At 47.9% G+C, this 13,209-nt stretch overlaps 1 protein-coding gene across 1 annotated transcript in view; it reads right to left on the reverse strand.

Moving 5' to 3' along the window:
- Nucleotides 1-13,112, reverse strand: part of ELAVL1 (ELAV like RNA binding protein 1) — a 37,197-nt gene extending 24,085 nt beyond the window's left edge. The window contains exon 1 of the mRNA XM_019964273.2: nucleotides 12,959-13,112. The gene's annotated coding sequence lies outside the window, so the exon portion shown is untranslated. The remainder of the gene's footprint in view (nucleotides 1-12,958) is intronic.
- Between the last annotated feature and the right edge of the window lie 97 nt (nucleotides 13,113-13,209).

Consider the following 13,209-nt stretch of genomic DNA (forward strand, 5'->3'; position numbering starts at 1 on the left):
TAGGAAAGAGGTTACGATTTCTCTACCAGTTAGGGGACCTTTGTCTCCAAAGCTGGCAGGTTCTGGAACACCTTAAGCTGCCTACAGAAATCCTGACTTTCAGCAACACCAGCAGGGCACAAAGATAGCTTCAGAGGAAAGTTGGCTCAAAACTGCTCTTCTGGAAGCACCACTCACTCGAGGTTTTGCTCACAGGCACTGCTGTGAAGTCCTGTGTCCTTGACTCTAAAGAAGCAGGCATCTCTATGGAGCTGAAAGTCATCACTGAGAAAAAGGCCCTGCTGCCCACTAGTCGGGAGGTCTCCAGGGCAGCCCAACCCTTTCTCCAGATTCTTACTGCCCAGTTCTGACTTTATGCTTCAAAACCCAGTGCCCAGTGTCTAGAGCATTTCGCCTCCTCTAAAAATAGTCTTGCCAGCGGTTATATAAAAACCAGTACGCATCTCCTGCACAGGATTTCCCGCATGCCCCATAACAACACGGAGAGAGGAATCAGGTCTGGTTCTGAGTTTCCTGGGGGAGACATTCAGGTCTTCTCTACCTTCCAGCTCTCACTTGCTTCAGACTGTACACAACATGCAGAATCAGTCTTGTCTCCTAGTATTTCTTTTTTGAAAATGGTCTATGCTTCCTGCTCTTTAAAAAGCAGTTAGTTTAGCATCAAGAGTCATAAAAGAAAAGATTGGAAAGGGAGACTTCACAAGGTTAGAAACTCGTGGATGGCAAAGACATTACAGGCAAGCAGCAGGCTGACAGGGAGAAAGTGCCAGCTCCTTATTATCTCACTTAGAGCTGGGTTCTCACCTTGGGTGATTTTGCCCTGTCCTCCGTGGGACACTGGGCAGCATCTGGGGGCACTGCTGGCCAACAGGATGGGAGAGCCTTGTGCCACTGGCACCCAGTGGTTAGAGGCCAGGGATGCTGCTAAACACTCCATAAGGCACAGGACAAGACAGCCCCCACAACCAGAAATTATCTAAAGTGTCAGTACTGCTGACACTGAGAAAAACTGATTCAAGGTATCTAGAAATCAATATGAAAAAAGCCAATGTATCACTAACAGAGAAATGGACCAAGGATATGAGCGGAAACTAATAGATGCTGGCAGTTAAACAGCCAATAAGGCAAGAAAAGAGGTTCAAGTTCACAAACAATGAAGAAAATGCAAAATAAAAGTAGATGCTACTTTGTGTCAGTCAGAGGGACTACAATCCAGGATGGATAAAACCCAGTGTAAGTAAGGAGAAGGCAATGGCACCCCACTCCAGTACTCTTGCCTGGAAAATCCCATGGACGGAGGAGCCTGGAAGACTGCAGTCCATGGGGTCGCTTAGGGTCGGACTCGACTGAGCAACTTCACTTTCACTTTTCACTTTCATGCACTGCAGAAGGAAATGGCAACCCACTCCAGTGTTCTTGCCTGGAGAATCCCAGGGATGGGGGAGCCTGGTGGGCTGCCATCTCCGGGGTCGCACAGAGTCAGACACGACTGAAGTGACTTAGCAGTAAGTAAGGATAAGTGGAGAAAAAAACACACCCTTCCCCCACCTTTTTTTAAACACTCTTATATACCACCAATATGAGTGTGCAAAGTGCAACCTTTTGGAAAGACAACATGGCAGGCCTATCAAAATATTTAATGTGAACGCTACCCTCTGACTTAGAGCTGCAGGAAACTGCTCTACAGAAATAATCACACAAGTGCAGGGAAATATGTGCAAGGAACATGCTGACCCCAAGGCTGGTAAAACACTGGATATAATCTAAACATGTATTAGAGACTTCCCTGGAGGTCCAGTGGTTAAGACTCCGCAGGGGACCTAGGTTTGATCCCTGGTTAGGGAACTAAGATCCCACATGCCTCAAGGCCAAACAAAACAAAACATAAATATGTATTAATGGGAGATGGTTAAATAAATACCATTTTCAGTAAAAAGCATGGCATTAACAGGTTTGATCAGGAAAAACTCCACAAACCTGTTAAACTGTCTGTAGCCATGAGATTTTAAGATCACTGGAGAAGGAAATGGCAACCCACTCCAGTGTTCCTGCCTGAAGAATCCCAGGGATGGAGGGACCTGGTGGGCTGCTATCTACGCGGTCTCACAGTCGGACACGACTGAAGCAACTTAGCAGCAGCAGCAGCTCAGAAACAAACAAAAACACTGGCTGAAGCCTGAACCAAAGTACAAGGATTAACTAAAGAATTAAAATGCATGCTGAAGTTTGCTCAAAATGTGACTCAAATCTTTTTCTTCCTCCTTCCCCATTTTTCCCTCTATCTCCCTCTCCACTCTTGTTTTACTCTTCTGCCTTTTCTCTCACATGGATTTCACAGATAATAAACTGGGCAGTAATTACCAGAGTGGGCTGTCCTCAATGCCTGGCAAAAAATTTGCTTTCTAAATCAGTGGTTGGCAAACCATGGCCCATGGGCCAAATTTGTTCAGACCACAGCCTGTTTTTATAAATAAAGTTTTATTGGCACATAGCTACTCTCATTTGTTTATGTTCTGTCTATGGCTGTTTTTGCACTCCAGTGACAGAGCTGAGTAGCTGTGACAGGGACCATATGGTCCATAAAGCTGAAAATATTTACCATCTGGCTCTTTACAGAAAAAGTGTGCCGACCTCTGTTCTAAAATGTAAAAATAGAAAAATTTCTTGGAGAAAATCTTTGTGACACTGGGTGAAGCAAAGATTTCTTAGGTACCATGCACGAAGCCAGATCCATTTAAAAGAAAATTGATAAACTGGATATCATCAAAATGGAAAACTTTTGCTCTTGCAAAAAAGACACTGCTATGAAAATTATAATCCAGAAGATTATATTTGCAAATCATGTGTCTGAGAAAGGTCTTGTATCCAGAACTTTTTTTTTTTTTTTAAAGAAAAACCTCTGACACTTAACAGTAAGAAAACAACTCAATTTTTTAAATAGCAAACAATGTGAACAGATACCAAGCCAAAAAAGATATATGGATGGCAAACAAACACATGAAAAGATGCTCAACATTATCAGTTATCAGGAAAACACAAATTAAAACCACATCAAGGGAATTCCCTGGCAGTCCAGTGGTTAGGACTGCACACTTTCATTGCCAAGGGCCTAGGTTCAATCTTGGTCGGGAAACTAAGATCCTGCATGACCAAAAGACAGACAAACCACATCAAAACACTGTTACCCATCTAGGCCTACAGGAGGTCTAAAACAAAAATAAAAGCAAGAAAGCAAACAATGACAACAGACCATACTGAGCTCTGGTGAGGCAGTGGAGAAACTAGAACTCTCATGTATTGCTGGTAGCAATATAAAAATGTTAAAGCCGCTGTGGACAACAGCTTGGCAGCTTCTTATAATTAAACATAAACTTACCATATGACCCAGCAACCCTAGTCCTAGTACTCACACACAGAAAATAAAAACTTTTGTTTATATAAAAACCTATGCAGTAATGTTAATAGCAGCTTTATTCATTTTTTTAAACATTCAGTTTTTATTTTTTATGTGTTTGTTTTTTCATCATCTTTTCCATTTTGGTTTATTATGGGATATGGAATATAGTTCCCTATGCTATACAGTAGGATCTTGTTGTTTACCCAGCCTATATATATATGTTTGCATCTGCTATCCCTTCCCTCCCCCTTGGCAACCACAAGCATGTTCTCTGTGTCTGAGTCAGTTTCTATTTTGTTCACAGGTTAACTTGTGCCATACTTTAGATTCCACATATAAGTGACATCTCACATGGTATTTGTCTTTTTCTTTCTGAATTACTTCACTTAATGTGATAATCTCTAGGTCCATCCATGCTGCCACAAATGGCATTATTTCATTCTTTTTTTATGCCTGAGTAGTATGCCATTGTGTATATGTACCACATGTTCTACATCCATTCCCCTGTTTAAGGGCATTTAGGCTGTTTCCATGTCTTGCTATTGTGAATACTGCTGCTATGAACATAGGGGTGCACGTATCTTTTTGAGTTAGTTTTATTTGGATATATGCCCAGGAGGGGAATTGCTGGATCCTATGGTAGCTCTATTTTTAGTTCTTCTGAGAAACTTCCATACTGTTCCCCATAGTGACTGTACCCATTTACATTCCCACCAGCAGTGGAAGAAGGTTCCTTTTTCTCCACACTTTCTCCAGCATTTATTATTTGTAGACTTTTTGATGATGGCTATTCTGACTGGTGTGAGGTGATACCTTGCTGTGGTTTTGTTTTGCATTTCTCTAATAGCAATGTTGAGCATCTTTTCATGTACTTATTGACCACCTGTCTTCTTTGGAGAAAAGTCTATTTAGGTCTCCTGCCCATTTTTTGATTGGGTTGTTTTTTTCCGAGTTGTATGAGCTATTTGTATATTTTGGAAAGTAAGCCCTTGTCAGTTGCATCATTTGCAAATTTTTTCTCCCGGGCTGTAGGCTGTCTTTTCATTTTGTTTATCGTTTCCTTTGCTGTGCAAAAGCTTGTAAGTCTGATTAGATTTCACTTGTTTATTTTTGCTTTTATTTCTATTGCCTGGGAAATTGACCTAAGAAAAAAATGGTATAATTTATGTCAAAGAATGCTTTATGTTTTATTCTATGAGTTTTTATGGTGTCATGTCTTAATAAGTCTTTAATCCAGTATGAGTTTATTTCTGTGTAGGGTATGAAGGTGTGTAATAATGTCATTGATTTACATGCAGAGCACTCTTCTTCATAACTGCCAAAAACTGGAACAATCCAAAAGTCCCTTGAACCTCCAGTGGATAAACTACAGTACACCATACGATGGAACAGTATTCAACAATTAAAAAGGTACTACTATTCACGCAATTCGTAAGACTCTCACATACATTTTGCTGAGTGACTGAAAACAGACTCAAAGGCTACTGCATGGTTCCATTCTGGAAAAGGCAAAAGCTTCTCCAGAGGTTACAGATAAATCAGTGGTTGCCAGGCGCAAGCAGTGGGGGAAGGGTTGACTTCACAAGGAGAACAATATTTTTGTTTCCCAGGTGATAAAATTTTCCAACATCATGATCATTCAGTTCAGTTCAGTTCAGTTGCTCAGTTGTGTCCGACTCTTTGTGACCCCATGAATTGCAGCACGCCAGGCCTCCCTGTCCATCACCATCTCCTGGAGTTCACTCAAACTCAAGTCCATCGAGTTGGTGATGCCATCCAGCCATCTCATCCTCTGTCGTCCCCTTCTCCTCCTGCCTCCAATCCCTCCCAGCATCAGAGTCTTTTCCAATGAGTCAACTCTTCGCATGAGGTGGCCAAAGTACTGGAGTTTCAGCTTTAGCATCACTCCTTCCAAAGAACACCCAGGGCTGATCTCCTTTGGAATGGACTGGTTGGATCTCCTTGCAGTCCAGGGGACTCTCAAGAGTCTTCTCCAACACCACAGTTCAAAAGCATCAATTCTTCGGCACTCAGCTTTCTTCACAGTCCAAATCTCGCATCCATACATGACCACTGGAAAAACCATAGCCTTGACTAGACAGACCTTTGTTGGCAAAGTAATGTCTCTGCTTTTCAATATGCTATCTAGGTTGGTCATAACTTTTCTTTCAAGGAGTAAGGGTCTTTTAATTTCATGGCTGCAGTCACCATCTGCAGTGATTTTGGAGTCCAAAAAAATAAAGTCTGACACTGTTTCCACTGTTTCCCCATCTATTTCCCGTGAAGTGATGGGACTAGATGCCATGATCTTTGTTTCTGAATGTTGAGCTTTAAGCCAACGTTTTCACTCTCCTCTTTCACGGTGGTGGTCATATTCATTTGTAAAAATTCAACTCTACAACGAAAACTGAATTAAAAAATAAATTTTAGGGACTTTCCTGGTGGTCCAGTGGTTAAGATTCTGCCTGTTCACTGCAGGGGGCACTGGTTTAAGCCTTGGTCAGGGAATTCCCCATATGCCGTGCCATGGTGCGACCAAAAAAAAAAAAAAAAAAATTTTTTTTTTTAAATTTTTGTAAAGATTGAAAGCGTGAAGCTTCTGCATGACAGCCCTGTCCTTGGCATTGCTGCCTCCTCCTGACATGCCCAGTCAAGGCTGAGCAGCCCCCTGTGGGCCCCATTCTTGGTCAACTGGCACCGCTGAAGAACTCAAACCCCAAGAGCAGTTTCTTGGTGCTTCGGTGCCACCCTGCAGTTCACGTCCCTTCCCCTGACCTTTCCAAATCTGCATAGCTGTCCCCGGAAGCACCAACCACAACCTGGTCTTGGTGTCTGCCTGACAATCGATGACTCCAGCCATCTCTCACTCGCCAGACCCTGCCTCCTGTTACTCAGCGTCCCTCCAAGTGGCAGTCCTGTAGACATCTCCAGGTTACCCCCCCCAGCCCCACCAAGCCAGCTCCCCCACTTCCCGCCCCCGCCGGTTCTCCCTGACAGTGGAGTCACCACCTGCTGAGGCTCAGAGGTTACACGACTTTGTCCAGGGGCAGTCATCACCCTGTTAATTAGTGGCAGGACCAACCCTCAAGTTGTTGCTGCAGAGCAGTCTTCCAAGGATAAAATGCCAGGCCTGCTACAACGGCCCCTGCTCGTCCCCCCTTCTCCCTTCACTTGACCGTCCCCAGCATGCTGCGGACCTTCATCTTTCTGTGCTTTTGTTTCAGCTGCTCTCTTGACAGGGACAGCCCTCCCTCTCCATCACCTCTTCATTTATCTTTAAATAATCTCCCAGGATGCTCAGTTGCTCTTGTTCTCAGTGCCTGTACACTGCTGGTGTGAACCTTCATTGTTGCACAAATCACTCTGACTCATAATTATTTGCTTTTCACCCACATCAGTGAAAGTTTTGAGGGTCAAGGCTACATCACTGTTGCCAAGGGTCCCCAGGGGTATCTGGCAAACATACCAGGCACACACAGAAGAGGGGTACAGGCACACTGGGAATCATATGTATATGCATTATTTGATGTTAAAGAAGGGTGGCTAGAAATTGTATCGACAATCTATTTAATACATTTAATATCTTACTTTATTATGGTCATCCCATCCCAGCCCAACCCGTGCACCAAAGTCAGTTGCAGGGAGCAAAAGGAGAAACTTAGTGTAGCAAAGTGATCCCTGCTAATTTGGAAATGTTTCTGGTAACGGATCTGTGATGGAGAAGTCCCGTTGGGACGATCTCTGAGGGTTTTCAGCCCTACTGAGCTATTTTCAAAAGTTCTGGTCGTGTGACTTCAAAGATGTTGCTCACATCAGTAGTATACCTACTGTGTATATAAGGGAGAGATACCCTATACATGTGAGTGTATGTGTGTGTGTATATAAATGATATAAAAGCATATGTAGGCGGTACATATGCAAAGCAGCAAGATCAGTTTCCACCAGGCACCTATGAGCATCTGTCTTGGTTTATAGTCACAGAACAGGCTTTCTACTTGGGCCAGAACAAAACTAGAACAAGTCAAATATATCCTGGGGCTCAACCCTGACACCTCACACATCACACGACAGGGCCTGGACTCAATTATTTCTGCCGTCCTTTCCAGATGCAAAGTCCTGAGTTCTTCAAGGTGAAAGTCTTAGGAGTGTAAGGTCACCCAGGAAACGCTGTGGTGCCAGAAAAAAAAACTGACAGCGCTACCTGACCCAATTACAACCACTACGCAAGGTAAGGGCTCACTGAGATCAACTCAGTTTCCTTCCTCGTCCCTTCCCACAGCCCACGGTGACGAAAGCTGTCCAATGGGGACAGCTAAGTCACAGCAAGTCCATGCCTGCCAGTCTGAGAAGCCCAGGAAAGAGGCAGAGTGGGTGCAGCTGGGTGTCCAGTCCAGCCAGAGCGTTCCATAGACCCCGAGGGCACTGGATCACACCCACAGCCCTGCTAGGAGTTCCAGTTGATCAAGGCCCCTCCAGGGCTCTCACATGAAACTGCAGAGCAACCTGGCCCAGGAGGAAAAACCCACGGGCTTTAACAGACCTGAGCTCCAACACTAACCTTACTGCTCATCAGCTGAACTGTCAGGGATGTCACTTCCTTTCCCGGAGCTTCCGTCTCCCTGTCTGCAGACTGAGGTGTCACCCCCTGCTTCAGCTCTCAGCACAGTTCCTGACACGTGGCGAGCGCCCACTAAGGACCACACTGACCCTTTCCACTTGGGGCCCTGGAAATGATCCGTACCTCTGAGGCCATTTCTAACGGGCCTGGGTTCCACGGAAGCCACGGTGCATTCCAGAGCCAGGGATCACAAGCACCCATGGGACACAGAAGAGATCCGTGGTAGTCCCTGGTCAGTCACGCATCAATTACACACATATCCTGAGACGAACTGGCGGGTCTCCTCATCTGTTCACCAGCAACATGAACCTCATTCAAGTCTCGTCCTCTCACTCTGACTTTACCAACAAAGTCAAGGTGAGCACGTGTCTCCCTGTCCTCCCCACCTCCAGGTGCAAGCATCCTCATGTCTCCTTCTGTTCTCACCCCCCTCTTCAAACCTTCCCCTCCCCCTGAATCACTTCATTTGGTGGCACCCATTTACACTTGTCCCCCAGGCCACCTCTCCCATCCCCCAAGCCTAAGTGAGCACCAGTTTCTGCTGGTTTTGCATCTGAGATGCCTCACTCTCCCTCCATCTCTCTGCCATTGTCCCTGTTCAGGTCACTGTCAGCTTCTCGGCAGACTGACTCCTATCCAGTCTCCCTGCCACATGATTATTTCACACCAAGCACTGTTTGGCCTTCTCCCCCCAGTTCACTCCCATTCCTCTGTCTCCTGATTTCTGTTTGTGGCGACATCAGTCTTGCCTTTGGGTTGCTCTGCGCTGTTTCCTCTCCTGTAAATCTTTCCTCTGGCATGACTGTCTCCCTGACAGGTGGCTGGATCCAGTCACCTCTGAGCTCCCTTCTTTCCCCCAGCACACACAGAGTGCAATCACATGCCAGCACGAGCAAGGCAGTGGGTGTAGAAGACAAAACAGCAGTCCCAGTCCTGATCCTCAGGCGAGTGCTGGGCCATCTCTGTCCTACCAAAGCCTCTTGACTGGTCTGTCTGTCCTTACTCTCAGGGCTTCCCCGGTGGCCCAGTGGCTGACTCCGCGCTTCCAATGCAGAAGGCGCAGGTTCAATCTCTGTCAGGGAACTAAATCCCAAATGCCACAACAAAAGAGTTCACAGGCCACAACTAAAGATCCTACATAACGCAAGTAAGACCTGGCACAGCCAAATAAACAAATAAATATCTGGGGGTAGGGGGGGAAAGGAATAAAAGAAAAGCGCTTTTCCAAACTCACTTCTTGACTGTGTCGAGAAGCCCTGTGCCACCTGATCCTGGCATACTTCTCTAGATTCATCTCCAAGCCCACCTTCTTGATCCTCTGCCTGCCCAAACCGGTCCCCTCAGCGTTCTGGACTTCTCTGCATTCACCTTTTCTCTTACTTAGGCTGCTGGCGGCACCTGGAAATAGCTGCCCACGCCTCTCTGATGACAATGACCAGTTTGGATACCGCCTCCTTCATCAAGAACAAACCCCAAGTAACAAACAATAATTTCTTTCAAGGCTCTCCAGGCTGTCGCTACCCATGGCTTCCTCCTTTCATTACTTTAATCTCACACATCTATGTCTTTTTTCCCCAGCTCAGGTTGTCAATTCCTCGAGGAGGCAATTTCTTCCCCTCCTCCCTGTTTCCCACAATAATGAGCCAACAGTAAGGTTTTACATGTTCAGTCTATAAAACTGTGCTCACTGACTTGGCCAGTGCCCTCGAGTGAGGATGGACAGTGAACATATGAGCGAGTCCCATCGACACCTCTAGACAGGACACTACCTTCTGCCACCTCCCCACTTTCGGTCTGTATATGCACAGAAGGTACACATATCCTACTCAAGTGATGTGCTATTTTGTCTATGTCTACATGCTAAACTGCTCCTTCTTTTGTCTTCTCTGTTTCTCTGAGTGACCGTTATCCACCTACTGGGCACTCAGGCAGGGCGCCGAATCATTGCCCAGTGTTTTCTCACATCCCACAGCTAAACACCCACTGAGCCCTGTGTCCTTTACCCCCTAACTGGGTCTCAAACCCACCCCCTACTTCCAGACCACCATAGCCCTGGGTCATATTTTTGACCTTTCTGATTTACAGGAAAGTCATCACCTCCGAAGCAGTTTGCTGGCTTTCAGCAATATTCTCCTCCAGCTCTTTGTCTTGTGCGCAGACCTGACCCCTTTGCTTTGTGGAATCAAACTGTCAGACAGTTCCCCTCGGCCTGGTCTGCAGGACAACACCCTTTCCCTCTGCACACCAGCTATCAGAGTCCTCTTACCACCACTCACTTCACCTTTCTTGCCTCTGAACTACCAGATCCCGTGTGGGTCTCTGAACAAACCAAGACATCCCCACCTCCATGCCTTGGCTGGTGTGGTTCTTGCATCCTACCAAGCCCTTCCCCACAGTCTGGGCCTGGATAACCCCTCCCCTCCTGTTTCACCTCCTCCAGGACGGTGATTACCTTTGCCCACCAGGGCTAGGTTAACAGTTTCCTTTTCTGTGTTTCCACACCAGCAGGCACATAACCATAATTACCACGCTCAACAGAGTGGGCTGAAACAATCTGTGCATTCGCTGCAATCACCAGTGCCTCCCCAGAGCCTAGAACAGAGCCTGGGACTCAGAAGCCGAGGGCAGAGAGTCAGCTAAAGGAGGGAAGCAAAACTAACTTCCCTCCCACAGGCTGGTTTTCTCTTGCTCTTCCCCTGACTCAGTCTCAGGTCGGCCTTGCCGCTTAGCTACTGCCACCTAGGGGCGAAAGGAGGCGGCTGTACTTCTTTCACCATTCAGCACTGAACCTGATTCCATTGAATGAGATGCGGACAGGAGTGAGGAACTACTGGTGAGGGCAGAGAAAGAGCAGCAGTCTGGGGAGGCTTCATATAGTGAGTGAGCTTCAACCTGGGCCACACAGCATGAAGAGGAGATCTCCAGGTGGAGGAGACCGACATTCCAGAAAGTGGGGGCAACAGGCATGAGGGTCGGAGTTTGGGGCCTATGTGCAGGTGAAATCAGAAAGGAAGCGGGGGGGGGGGCGGGGAGGGGGGCAGTGGTTAGAATGTGCAAAGGATCCTCGACTTCAGCTTTTAAGCCACCTAAAAAGGTTTAAAAATTAATTTATTTTCCACCCAAACACTCTTGATTGGGAATAACATAATCAGACCTTGCTTGAGTGCGGAAAGGTGATAAGAGATGGGAGGCAGGGGTGACACAAAAGCAGGGCCTTAGGAAGATGGTACTTTCATAAACCTCTCATTTTCCACTTGCTGCCCCATGACTTCACACTCAACACAGCCAATCCGAAACTCCGCCTCTTCAACATAAACCTTTTGAGATGTTCATATATCTTGCTTTCTTCATGGGCCTTTAAGTCAAATATTTTTATAACAGATCCTAGCACAAAGCTCTGCACACAGAAAATGCTCAGTGATACATGAATGGAACGTCTCTCCAGGTCCCCCAGATGCTGGGATTATAAGAGTGGTAAAACTTGGCCGTTAAAGGTAAGAAATCTGAGTCAGAGTGCCTGAGTTCAAATCCTGCCATTAGCCACTTTCCCGTGTGAGACTGGTCTCACTAAGCGACCTACTGGGCTTCTTTGTTCCTAAAACGGAACTTACAACAGACAGTACCCACCTCAAAGGCTGGAGATCAATGTCCATCCGTGGATAGCACATAGTAAATCCTCACTAAATATGGTCGACTATTTATAACATTATATATTCAGTGTCTCCTCAGGCACAGGTCATGCAGAATGCTAAGGCTTCCCAAATCCTTAAATCTGCACAGCAACAGTCTCATCCATCCCATTCTACAGATAAGCAAACTAAGGCTCCCACAAGTAGAGTTTGTCCAACGTCTTGGGAACTCTGGATTTCAAGGAATCAGAAATAGGGCTAGGGGTGCTTCTAGTGGAAGATCATTCATTTAGTCCAGGAGTGGTTCTCACACATGTGAGTATGTGTGTGGTACTTTCGGAAATCTCTAAAGATATTTTTGATCTTCACAAATGGGGGAAGAAGATGCTGCTGGCATCTAAGTGGGTAGATGCCAGGGACAGCCCCTCCTCCACCCAAACCCAGAATGATCAGACCCAAAATGTCAGTAGTGCCAAGGTTGAGAAACGCTTTTCGAGAGAATCCGCCTCCCCAACGTCCCACTTTTGGAGCCTTGGCTATTCAGATCGCTCATGAATACTCTGTGAGGGGGGGCTCTGTTCCTCCAGGGGCGGCACCTGCAGAAGTTCTTCTCCACCTGCCCTGCACACAGTGGGTATCAGAACCCATTTTTAATATGCCTAGCAGCAGAGGACGCCGGAAAAGGAAGAGCATCCATCCCCCATTGTTCAATTGCGTGCAGTTTGTGTTTTCAACACACACACATTTTACAAATCCAGACGTCCCACACCCCAGAAACTGTTTTGTGAGAAACGGTGTTCAAAAAATATTTTTCTTTCTTCCCCTAGGGCTCTCATACATACCGAAGGGTTTGTACACTTCTAAGAGGACCTCAGATCCACCGCGGTCCTCTGACAACCGCTACAAAAGATTGTGTAAGATTTCCCGGGGGAGCGAGCCCGGGGGCCGTGACCTCCGAGAGCTGAGGGCGCTCACTCCACTCCCTCGCCTCTGGCTCCGCTCTCCCGCCCCCGGATACCCGGCTTGCAAGGCTACCCGGGCCCGGCCGCGGAGTCCGGCCGCCAGGCGCGTGCCCACGCCGCGACCCCCTACCTCGGCCCTCGCGGCGGCCGAGGAATCCGGCCCGGGGCCTGTCGCTGGCGCCCACACCGGCCGGCCCCCGCCCGCTCGCCGAGGCCCGCGCGCGTCCCCTCCCTGCGCGGCGCGGCCTGGGCCTCGGCCGGTGCAGGCCCGCGAGCGCCCGCGGCCGGCCCAGGCGAGCTCAGGCCTGCCGCGGCCTACCCCGTCGGGCGCCGTCGAAGGCCCCCGCCTCACCTGGACGCGGGCGGGTGGGCCCGGGGCTGCTCCTGGGCAGGCGGGCGGCGGCGGCGCGGCGCTAACGGTTCCGCTCGGCCTCGGTAGCGCTGGCGGTAGCGGCGGCGACGGCGACGGCGGCGGCGGCTCCTCCTCAGCGCGCACGACCCGCTCCGGCCCGCGGCCCGGACACGCCCCCCCGGCGCGCGCGCCCATTGGCCGGCGTCCGCCACGGCGCGCTTCTCATTGGCCCGCGTTGCTGTCGCGGCGCC

This window comes from Bos indicus, chromosome 7 (genome assembly GCF_029378745.1).
Source record: "Bos indicus isolate NIAB-ARS_2022 breed Sahiwal x Tharparkar chromosome 7, NIAB-ARS_B.indTharparkar_mat_pri_1.0, whole genome shotgun sequence".
Classification (NCBI taxonomy): domain Eukaryota; kingdom Metazoa; phylum Chordata; class Mammalia; order Artiodactyla; family Bovidae; genus Bos; species Bos indicus.